This window comes from Ailuropoda melanoleuca, chromosome 6, assembly GCF_002007445.2.
Source record: "Ailuropoda melanoleuca isolate Jingjing chromosome 6, ASM200744v2, whole genome shotgun sequence".
NCBI classification, from domain to species: domain Eukaryota; kingdom Metazoa; phylum Chordata; class Mammalia; order Carnivora; family Ursidae; genus Ailuropoda; species Ailuropoda melanoleuca.
In genome coordinates this window covers 51,496,404-51,508,930 of record NC_048223.1, presented here as the reverse complement: position 1 = coordinate 51,508,930, position 12,527 = coordinate 51,496,404, and positions in this window count along the sequence as shown.

Sequence of the window (12,527 nt, the reverse complement as noted above, 5' to 3'; positions counted from 1 at the left end):
AGTCCATAGTCTCTCATGTTTCATTCCCCCTTCTGATTACCCCCCTTTTCTTTATCCCTTTCTTCCCCTACCGATCCTCCTAGTTCTTATGTTCCATAGATGAGAGAAATCATATGATAATTGTCTTTCTCTGCTTGACTTATTTCACTTAGCATTATCTCCTCCAGTGCCGTCCATGTTGCAGCAAATGTTGAGAATTCGTTCTTTCTGATAGCTGAGTAATATTCCATTGTATATATGGACCACATCTTCTTAATCCAGTCATCTGTTGAAGGGCATCTCGGCTCCTTCCACGATTTAGCTATTGTGGACAATGCTGCTATGAACATTGGGGTGCATATGGCCCTTCTCTTCACTACGTCTGTATCTTTGGGGTAAACACCCAGTAGTGCAATGGCTGGGTCATAGGGTAGCTCAATTTTTAACTTTTTAAGGGACCTCCACACTGTTTTCCAGAGTGGCTGTACCAACTTGCATTCCTACCAACAATGTAGGAGGGATTATATGTGTTGGATATTAACCACTTATTCGATGTATAGTTTGAATATATTTTCTCCCATTCCATAGGCTGCCTTTCCATTCTGTTAATTGTTTGCTATGCAGAAACCTTGGCCATCTGGTAGGACTTATGAGTTATTGTATATTACAAGGTCAGGAGTGAACTTGAAAAGCAATAGTATGTTAGAAAACAATATACAGCTGCTGCTTTATAGGGGAAATTGACTGCATCCAGAAGGAATGAAATGTTTATTACGGGGGGGAGAAGCATCCTGTCCTAAAAACATATAATAAGAGACTATCCACATTTTATCTTCTCAAGCATCTAGGCATTTGTTCGGATCCTGAATACAGGAGGTTTTTGCATTTTATAATGTACCTTTCAGTCTACATAGATTTGTGGCAAAATAAGCACCATATATACAATATAACAGCTTTGTTGAATTGGTTAAATTAGCTGAAGGCATTGTTCAGTTCATCATTAAAATTCATTTCCCAACATTTCTTAGCTTTATTGACTCTTTATTCAATTCCTCTTCAGTTCTGTCACCATCCCTTTCCTCCGATCTCTTTCAATTTCCTACCCAAAGTGTACCAAAATAATTATTATACAAGTTGGAGAGAGATGATGAACCTTTTTTATTGGAGAGAGAGGCCCCTTCCAGACTCATTCTCAGCTCATCGTCACAAGTGGGAATGCATAACTTGAGACTGCCTTGGTGCCTGAGCGTGCAGAACAGATGTCTCATTTCACAAGTTTTCCCAGTTTATTATACATGATATCTCTATCTGTGTGAGAGGAAGGCTGCTTCGGGGAATAGGCCTTCCCCTTTTCCCTAGCAAGCCGATGCACGCAAATGGGCTATGAAGTCAACTTCTCTTTACCTCGGGAGAGGAACTTTTCCATCACGGGTTGTCAAGCACATCATAGAGAAGGAGTCCCACCCCCATACTCCCATCTCTGCTTTCCCTACCTGGAATGCACTGATTTGGACACACCCATCTTGCAAGGCCCAGCTTAATTTCACACGGCTTGTGAAATTGATAAACGCCAATTGGAGCCATCTATCACCCTTTCTTCAAAGGGCTACACAGTATCTGTTGATGTTACAGTGTTTGGTGCTATCATTAACAACACAGAAAAGGGAAAGGTGGTCCTGGGCCGGGAAGTGATACTATCTTCATCTCTCCCTGTCGGGCTGTGTGTCCCAGGCCAACAGACTCCGTTCTTCTTGCTCTGTGCCCAGACTCATAGTGCCTAGAACAGTGCCTTTCGTATGACTGGTGTTTAAAAAAGATTGCTTAGTCAATTATATAAAATAGCCTTCCCACTTTGGTGACCTAACTTTGCTCCTGCATTAGGGCTAAAAGAGAGGGGGAAGAAAAAATAAGAAAACAGAAATCAATCCAGAAAAGTTACTGGGACAACGAAAAGTAAGGAGAAAGGCTGGCATTATCAGAAAAGCCTAAAAATAGGAAACAGAATCTCCAGGTCTGAAGGTCTGATTTCTCTTCTGGTCTAGAAGTTCACCCACCTGTTTCTTTTACTCCTTCTTCCCCGCAAGGATCCTCCAAACAGCTCTGAATAAATCTTCCAATTTCACATACTTAACAACGCCCAATCCAGTGACCCTCAGACACTGCCGGTGGGAGGTCAACTGACATAACCCTGGACAGAAAACACTTTGGCTGCAGATACCGAGAGTTCTAAAAATATTCGTACGCATCGTCTCAGTAATCCCACTTCTGGTGTTCCATCCTGATGAAAAAATCCTAAATCTGAACAAAGATGTATGCCCCTTTAATTTTCAGGACAGCTTTATTTAAGTAGAAACAAGAACAATCTAATAGTCCTGCAGCAGGGAAAGAGGTGGGTAAATAATAACACAAGCCCTTTGCTGGAATGTTTATTAAAATTATTTTAAATTAGAGGCATTTTGGAGGCATTTTGGCCTATTTTTAAATTAGCATACAGTGAAACTAACTTTTTGTGTACACAGTTCTGTGAGTCCTGGCATCTCTATCGATTTATGTAACCACCATAAACTGCCCCATCACCCCAAATACCCGCGTGCTATTCCTGCGCCCGCACCTCCTGCCCCCACCCCCACGCTGGCCACCGGGACTCTTTTCTGTACTTACAGTTTGGTCTTTTCCGGAATGGTTCATGCACTTGGATCTTTGGGGACTGGCTTCTTTTACTTGGCATGACTTTGAGGTTCTCCACGCTGCCTTGCGTGGTCGAGCTCTTTTCTTCTTCTTTGCTGAGTGGTATTCCGCGGTATGCTCGGTTACCCACTTACCCGCGGAGGGCATCTGGGTTGTTGGTGAGTGGAGCTACTTTGCACCCTCGTGTACAGGACTTTGTATGGGCGCCAGTGTTTATTTCCCTGGGATAAATACACAGCTGTGGCACTGCGGGGTCACACGGCGGTAACTTTATATGAAATTATCAAACTCTTTTTTTCAAAAGCACTAAGGAAAAGAGCTTTTGTTATCAACGAGAAGGTAGGAAATGAAGTTGACTACACAGCATAGGAATAGGCAGAAGACTGGAAGGACATGTGTCAAACTGGTACAAAGTGGTGGTGTGCACGTGACTGGATTAAATGGGTGGGCTTTTCCATGTGAACTGTATGCTTCCAGACATCCCCGAGCAGTGAGAACACCAAACCTACACACGGACTCGACATCACGTAATCCCAGGGCTCGGAGGCCCCACTCCCTCTAGAAACATCTAGTCCCGTCCAGAGAACCCCTTCCTGGTTCTCTCCGAGAGTCAGAAGAGCTTCCTGTGTTCTGCCCAGCCCAGGTCCTGCTTCCTCCCCGTGCTGCCCGCTGCTCTACCCCCCCCCAACCGGAAGCTTCCTTCGGGGTTCCCCTTCTCTGCAGCCAGCTGGAGAGCTCCCGCCGCCTCTCTGGTGGCTCCTGGTGACCCCTGTGCTCCCACTGTGCACAGGCCGAGGGAGTGGAGGCAGGGGCGGGAGGGGGACAGTCCCGCAGGGCTCCTTCTGGCCCCTGCGTTGGGGACAAGGCGACTGCAGCTTCCCTCACGGTGTGTCCCCCCGGGGGCTGATGGCTCTCCCGGACTTGAGCCTCCCGCAGGCTGAAGACTACCCGGCAGGTCCGCTCAGGAGTGGGGCCCGCTGTGCGCCGCGCAAGTCCCGCTCCGCCCCCCCCCCCCCCCCCCCCNCCCCCCCCCCCCCCCCCGGCAGGATCTTACAGGCGGGGAGCTCCGTGTGCGGAAGGCGCCGGCCGGCTCGCGCGGGCGCCCACTCAGCAGACCTCTAGGGGGCAGTGTGGCCTCACTCCGCCCGTGTGTCTGCCTGTGGTTGACCTCCCTGGGCTCTAGCCTGACTACCTTTCTAATCAGAACAAAGAGTAACTCACTAATACTGCCAAAGAGAGCAGGGTCAAACCGAGATATTCACTCCTGGAGGGCATTGCCTAAAATGCAAAAATAGCCTCTATTTCTAGTCTACTTGCTAGACCGTCGTCTTCTCCGTTAACTTTTCTCGTGACTCAAAACCCAAAGTGGTGCGCCCTTTGCTGAGGTTGTTTGCTTCTATGGCTCTTGAACTTAATTTTGCATATTTCAAATAGCATCGACCACATGGTTTTTGTTTTTTAAGATTTTATTTTGAAGTAATCTCTACACCCAATGTGGGGCTCAAACTCAACCTTATGATCAAGAGTCGCAGGCTCCCCCGTGGGAGCCAGCCAGGCGCCCCTCACCGCTTGTTTTTTAAGCTTCTAAAATCATCTCAGTAGCATTCTCTGTGTTTCTCAGGGGAAACACAGTGATGCCTCTTCCCTCTCTATAGGACAGAAATAACAGAGAACTCGAGAGATGTATATTAGTCTTAGTTGTTACAAGAACATCCATGTATAAATGCAAAATATTCTAAAAAGTGGAAAGATAATGCTGCCAATTTATATGTAGGAGGGCGTGAGTTTTGGGTCTTTCAAGTTGGGCTGTTGGACCTAGGCTAGTTCACGCACTCTCTCTCCCTGGGAGACCCCCTAGGGATGAAGGGGGCATGCAGACCTGTTAGACGTGTGGCCAGGGAGAAACAGGCTGTCCAGAATTATGGGCTGGAGATGAAGAGAACCTTCCCGTGCCAGATTCTTAGATGGAATCCAACCCCAGTAGAAGAAAATTTATTCATTCACCAAATATTTAGCTAGTGCCCTCTACTTGCCAAACACTATTCTGGGTGCTGGGGATATAGTGGAAAAGTGCACGGACAAAATTCCTGCTCTCACAGAGTTCTTCTTCTGGGCTTTGAGTGGGAGATAGCCACAAGGAAAAGTAAATCACAAGAGTATTATCTTGAGAATTAAAGTAGAGACTGACTTTGGGGGCCACTTTATACTGGGGGGTTAGAGAAGGCCTCCCTGAGGACATGGTGTTTAAGTTGAGATCTGAGTGATAAAGGGGCTAGCCTTGAGAAGATGAGGGGGTTGTGGGAGGGTCCAGGGAAAGGAACACCTAATATAAAAAGGCTGAAGCAAACTGAGTGTGTTCAGGAAACAAAGGAGGGCAAGAGTGGCTGGAGTATAGCAGCCAGGGGTGAAGATAAAGGCAGGAAGGTGGGTAGGAGTCTGGTCAAGTAACAGTCTTGTAGCCCAAGGTAAGGAATTTGAATTTCATTTCAGTGCCATGAGGGATGTGGAGGATTTCAGGCAGAAGTGTGAGATGATCTGACACAGGTTTTTAAAAACCCTTCTGACTGCCTTTAGGAAGGCAAGCTTGGGAACATGGGGAGCGTCTAGGCGGTGGTCCCAACAACCAAAGCCAGAGAGATGATGAAGGTATGGACCAGGAGTGTAGCGGTGGTGGGGCCGCAGGTGGAGGGGAGGAGTGTGAGACAAAGAATTGCTTCTAGCTTTTTAGCCGGAACAACTAAAAAGGCGGTAGTTGTGTCTCCCGAGGTGGGAGGACTGAGGAGAACATGTTCCAGGGGGAAAATTGGTGTTGGAAGTGTGGGCTTACTAGCCAAGCCTGTGGGCGACTGGAGGCTCGTTCCACTGCAGCAGGAGCTGGGACGGCCAGCAAGCATTGTACCTGAGAGAGCTGGTCTGATCTGGAGTTCTATCTGGAAGCGGAAACCCGGGGCTGGGTTTAAGATCTGAGGTCAGCAACCTGTCACACCAGCAAAGAGATGTCTGTGAAGGTGACTGACGCAGAAGCATTCAGAAAGAGTAGCTCCTCCAAGCGGCTTAATTCCAGCTACGTAGCTGTCCCTCATTTGACCCTATCTCTTGGCAGAGTTTTCCGTTTTGTTTTGTTTTTTTTTAACTATTTAAAGTATTATTTTACATATATTCCTATGAACTGAAAACACATATATAAGGGGGATTCTAAATATTTATTTTAATGTTTCAATATCACTGAAATTTAAATATTCCGAAGCTTTGTGTTTCCATATAGAGACCACACATGTTTAGAAATAAGTCTGAGGGGCGCTCAGTTGGTTAAGCGTCTGCCTTCAGCTCAGGTCGCCATCCAGGGTCCTGGGACCGAGCCTTGCATCAGGGTCCTTGCTCAGTGGGGACTGTGCTTTTCCCTCTCCCTCTGCCCACCCCCCTCGTGTTCTCGCGCACTCTCTCTCTCTCAAATAAATAAATAAAATCTTCAAAAAATAAAAAAATAAAAAATAAAAGTAAGCAGGTCTTAAAGACACAATATTTTCACTCCCCAGTATCTTAAAATGTAAAGAAATGCTTTAGCTTTTGACTCTAAACCTGGAGAATTTTGAGTATTTTGAAGAATGTTGAATTGATAACATTTTCTCATAGAGAGCCTGAATACTCATAGTCCTTAATCATACTCACCTCTTCATTATTGTGAGTGCTTCTTTTTTTAAGGTTTTATTTATTCATGACTGAGAAAGAAAAATCACAAGCAGGGCGAGCAGCAGGCAGAGGGGGAGGGAGAAGCAGACTCCTCGCTGAGCAGGGAGCCCGACATGGGACTCGATTCCAGGACCCTGGGATCATGACCTGAGCGGAAGGCAGACACTTAATGGACTGAGCCACCCAGGCGCCCCATGAATGCTTTTGTTAATCACTAGAAAGATCCTTTTAGTGGAAAGGCACTACCACATTGTTGGTTTCCTTTTGGGGAATTAGACCCTCCCACTTCAGCAAGCTTTTTCCATACTGGGGTCTGTCGAGACAGTCCTATGCCCCCAAGAACTGAGGGGTTCCCAGTTATGCCCTTGAAGGGGTGGAAGGTTCAGGAGCAGGAGGGCTGGACCCAGGAACCAAAGTCTTACAACATACCCAAAAGTCTCCAAAGCCAGTACCCAGGGAGTACCTGTCTGGGACCACGTTCATCTCCCGCTTCTTTCCCTGGGGCTGCCCACAAGTTCCTCCACCCCTCACAGGGAGAAGGAACCATGGAGAATAACTGAATGGCAGCATTTAGAAGTATATTCTGTGTACCTACATTCCATTTGAGCAGCCTGAACGTGGCCCAAGGAAGCCCCTCTTATTTAGAGACCATCACTGAGACGCTCTGATCAAGGACTACCCGACATTACAATGGCCTCCTGGGCTCTACACGGAAGGGTACCCCGTTAATCTCTCTACCTTTGCTTCCTCCGTTCTCTCCCCAGTTCACTATGTTCTAGCCACTCTGGCCTCCCTGATTTTACTCAAAAATGGATACACTTTACCTTAGGGCCTTCGAATTTGCCTGTCCTCTGCCTGGACCACACTCTCCCTGTATTCTTGCACCTTCCTCCCTTACCTCCTTTAAGACTTGGCCCCAACATCACTTTTTAAACACCACCTACCCATACGAACCCCACTTAATATCGCAGACTTCCCCTCTGCCACCCACACTTGGCATCCCCGTCATCCAGCTGTCTTATTTTCAAAGCATTTATCGCCTTCTTACATATTATATCGTGTACATACGTACTGTGTTTATTGTCTATATCCTCCCGCTAGAATATAATTCCACAAAAGACCAAGTGTTTGCCTGTTTGTTTGTTCACTGCTGACTGCCCTGGGCCTACAACAGTGCCTGGCACGTAGCAGGCTTGCAATGATGGTCGTAGATTAAATGACCTAACATAGCACAGCTCCTCCAGTCAGTGCTCTGTGTGACAGTGCCTGGCCTTGACCCCAGCACCTGCTCGATCCTCGCTCGGCATTCACACCAGCACTGCTGCCCATAACCCGGCCTGGCCACACAATCGAGCAGCCTGTCCAGGTCTGAAAGTCTTCAGGCCTCAAAGCCCTTCTCAGTCTAGGCCTGCTCCCTGCCTTCTGAATCCCCGCAGGTGTCCTCCTCTGTTTCGCTCAGCGACGCTTCCCTGGGATGCCTGGCTGTCCCCCCTTCCCCCCCACCAGTCTCTCCAGCTGCCCCTTCCTTGTTCTCCTGCAAGAGGAACTCTTTTTCCTGTGAAGATTTTTCTGCCAGCCACTCAAGGTTAGGCCTGGGATAGTAAAAAAACAACCAACAAGGAATTTAAAAAGTCATGAAGTCTTGTAAAACCTTCATAATTGTGTTTCTTGACTCATTTGCTGAGATGCTTACATAGAATCATCAGTTTTCCTTATGTACCTCCTTTTGAGGAAAAAATCTTTTCAGGATTTCTCAGTTATATGAAGTCGTAATAGAAAACATACATTGAGCAATTCCCGTGTGTTTGGCACCCCAGGGCATCTCCGCACAAATTACCTGATGTAATGCTCACCACATCTCAGCGAGGCTGGTGTCGATCTCATCTTGCAGAGGAGCAAACTAGATGCAGAGAAGTTACGTAGTTCCCAGGGTGGCACAGTAAGTGTTATCATATAGTTATCAACCGCTATAAAATATCTCGGATACAGGAGAGAGGCTGACGGGTAGATGCTGTTTTCTGAAACTTCCCTTATTTTATGGGTCTGGTGCCATATGTTAATCCATTGAGCAAATATTTTACTAAGTACCTTCAGTGTGGGTAATGCTCTAGTCACTGGGGAAACAGGGGTGAGCAAACACAGCCCTTGCATTCACAAAACATATGTTTCTTCTTAAAATCAAGTTCCTGGCAATATGTATCACTAGACCTTAAAATACAGTTTCCCCCTCTATCCAGAAGTAGAGCGTGCCTATGAAAGCTTTTGTAAGCCATAATGGCCCAACAAAAAGAAACAATTACCATTTAGTAAAAGCAAAAATCCTCTTCATGTTACCAAAAAACCCTGTACAGTAATGTCGGTGTTATTTTATTTTTTAGAGAGAGAGGATGAGCAGGGGGAGGGGCACAGGGAGAGGGAGAGAGCGAATCCTAAGCACGATCCACATCCAGTGTGGAGCCCAACTCAGGGCTCGATCGTGACCATGACCTGGGATCATGACCTGAGCCGAAATCAAGAGTCAGATCTTTAACCGACTGAGTCACCCAGGTGCCCCTGTCAGTGTTTTCTAAAAGTGAAGTGGCATAAAAGCAAACTTTTGGATAACAAGGGAGACATGAATGTATAAGCTGTAACCAGGAATCTCATTTCTAAAAATGAAAATAAGTACAGATAATTATACAGAGAGATGTTGATCAGAGCACAATTTGTAACAGCGACAAATGGAAGCAGCTGGTGGGTCCAGTAGTAGGGAAATCGTTGGGTAAATTGTGGCACATCCCTACACTGTACTATAATAGTTGTTCGTGACCGAGTTTTCAAAAAGTTTCTATACTATGAACAAAATGCTTGAATTATAATGTTAAATGAGAAAAGTAAGCTAGAAGCAATCTGTTTCATTTGCTCTTACGTACGTAAAAGAATATGTATAGGGGGGGCGCCTGGGTGGCTCAGCGGTTAGGCGTCTGCCTTCGGCTCAGGGTGTGATCCCGGCGTTATGGGATCGAGCCCCACATCAGGCTCCTCCGCTATAAGCCTGCTTCTTCCTCTCCCACTCCCCCTGCTTGTGTTCCCTCTCTCGCTGGCTGTCTCTATCTCTGTCGAATAAATAAATAAAATCTTCAAAAAGAAAAAAGAATATGTATAGGATATGATTGAGATAAATGAGCGTAGACCATACAAAATTAGCACGTTTGTAGGTCGAAGGGATGATCTCAGCGCTTTCACAAAGGAAGAAAACATCTGGAAGCAAATAAGCCAGAATATTAATGGTGACTAGTTCTTGGTGGCGGGATCATCAGCAATATTCATTCTCTTCCTTCTGCTTCTCGGCACTTCCCCATTTTCACAATTTACATATATGACTTTTCTAATACAAACATTGTAGAACAAAGAGAGAACAAGTGTTTCCCTTTTGGCCACTCGACTAAATCGTAATGCCAAACGCACTCTGGCCCAGCACCTTGAACCCCTTACATCAGTCACTGCGGCCAAGGGAGCGGTGGACATTAATTCCAACTTATTCACGGGGCATAGGCTGCAAAGACCGCGATAGAGATTCAGCAGAACCGTAATTCAGGAGCACAGGATAATACAGGAGCTGACGCAGATAAAACACATGACAGACCGTCCGAGGTTCATGGTGATGGGAAACGACTGTTTCATGCTCACTGCCTTGGACACAGGCTCCTGGGAACTGACTCCTAACATCTCCAAGAAAGCCACCCAAATTTCTTGTTTATGATCTCAAGGCCTCCAAAGCATGTATTTATTTATTTATGTATTTATTTAAAAAATATTTTATCTATTTGTCAGAGGGAGAGAGAGAAAGAGGGAGAGCACAAGCAGGGGGAGCAGCAGGCAGTGGGAGAAGCAGGCTCCCCGCTGAGCCAGAGCCTGATGTGGGATTTGATCCCAGGACCCTGGGATCATGACCTAAGCTGAAGGCAGATGCTTAACTGAGCCACCCAGGCTCCCCCAAAGCATTTTTTAAAAAATGTATGTATTTAGAACCAAAAGAAAAGTATGTTATAAAGTTCTAGCTCTTGAGGACAATGGGGACAAATTTTTATGGTGGAAAGAGGGTGTCTTTTTAGGGGGATAATCTGAAATGACTTACCAATCCTTCATCAGTTGGCTGCTAACCAGTCATATCTGTTAATGTAGCCAGGAGCACTGGGAAATTAGATGTTGAAGTAAAATAGGCCATCCTTTCGAAAGTTATTATTCCTCCTTTAACACTTACACTTTTACATCATGTGTACATTTTCGTGAGTTAAGTTAAGTTATACATCATGCGTACATTTTTGTGAGTGCGCACCATGTACCAGGCACCATGCTGAGATGAGGTATAGACCCGTGAACAAGACTGGAAAATCTCTTACGGCTTCAGTGGCAGAGACAGAAACACAGGCAAATACATGTAGAATTATCCATTGTGAGAAGCAAGGAAAGCAAAGCCCAGGATGGTGTAAGAAAGAATTACTGGGGAGAACTTGGACTCTAGATTAGCATAGGATGGGCTCTCCAAGGAAGGGGTACTTAAACAGGAGAACGGGGGAAGGAGAAGCCTCTCAGGGTTATGAAAAGCTGGAGGAAGGCCATGCCAATGCAGAAGAGTTAGAGATATTGGAAGAAGATGAGTCTGCCTAGCATTTCCTGGAGCAATGCAGGGAGTCAGCAGACGGGGTTGGTGGGTGAGCCCAGGCCCCTGACTCAGGATTGCACAGATCATGTTAAGGTTTTATCCAAAGTAGAAGAGAAATCTGCTCAAATGTTTTAAACAGAGAATGATATAACTACGTTGGCATATTTAAAACATCATTCCACCAAAGTGTTCTACTGGGTTCCACTATTCTACTGGGTAAAATTCTATGATGTCTGGGGTTTGCTTAAAAATACTCCAGATATAGGGGCTCCCAGTCGGTCAAGTGTCCGACTCTTCATATTGGCTCAGGTCATGATCTCAGGGATTGTGAAATCAAACCCCACGTCGGGCTCTGCACTCAGCATGGAGTCTGCTTGGGATTCTCTCCCTCTCCCTTTGGCCCTCCCACCACTTTCTCTCTCGCTCTCTCTCTCTCTCAAGTAAATAAATAAATAAATAAATAAATAAATAAATAAAATCTTAGAAAAAATACTCCAGATATGAAGAAGAAAGAAAGAAAGAAATATGGGGGTGGTGGGGGAGTGATGGGCAAAATAAAATTGTAAAACATTGGAAATTGTTGAATCTGGGTGATAGGTACATGGGAGTTTATTATACATTTCCATGTATTTGGGGGCATTTTTGAAAATTTTTATGATTAAAAAAGTTATTTCAAAAAGAGAAAAGGAGGGAGCTTTGGCTCTGAAACCATAATCCCACTTCTGCCACTTACTATGAGCTGTGTGATTCTGGATGTTCTTTGTCGTCTATAATCCTTGGTTTCCCCATGTGTGGAGCAGTGATAATGGCAGGACGTCCTCACAGCCTCGTTACAAAGAGTGCAATAGTGGCACAGTCTTGTTTGTAGTCAACACTTGGGAAATGCTAACTATAATTTTAGTTCTTACTCCAGAAATGTTGTCGTGTTGTTTTAAAAAACTCACCCTGGTCTGTGTGGAGACTGGACAGGATTATTTTGAGCTAAAGACACTTGAGAAACAGCAGGTGCAAGGAGGAGTCTCTGATTTCCCCCCTTTTCTTCATGAAAGCAAGAGCTAAAACTCCCAAATGGAAGATATCCTCCCTGTACCAGGAGAAAAGTAACTTTTGTCACCAGGGACGGGAAGTCGGGGTCTGGAGAAACCCGTACAAAAACCCTTCTAAGCTAACCCCGAGCTTCCTGGTCACTCAAAATAATCCTTATACCAAAGTGGCATATTTTGGGGTATCCCCTTCTGCCATCCTTTGCATACATGAAATAAAATTTATGAGATGACAAAAACCCAATTATATTGAAATACAGTTATCAGAATATTAAAAGCAAATTTAATATAGTAAAATATATATTTTAAAGTATTAAGTAACAAGATTGAGCAGTCTAATAAGTACTGTAATATTGAAATGGGGATGAGCATATATAATATTTCAGGATATCTGCAACCACTGTGATATGAAAATACTGGTGCTTTCTCTCGGTGATGGCCCTAGAAAGCAGAATCTAAGCTGGAGACTGGCATTCAGGAGG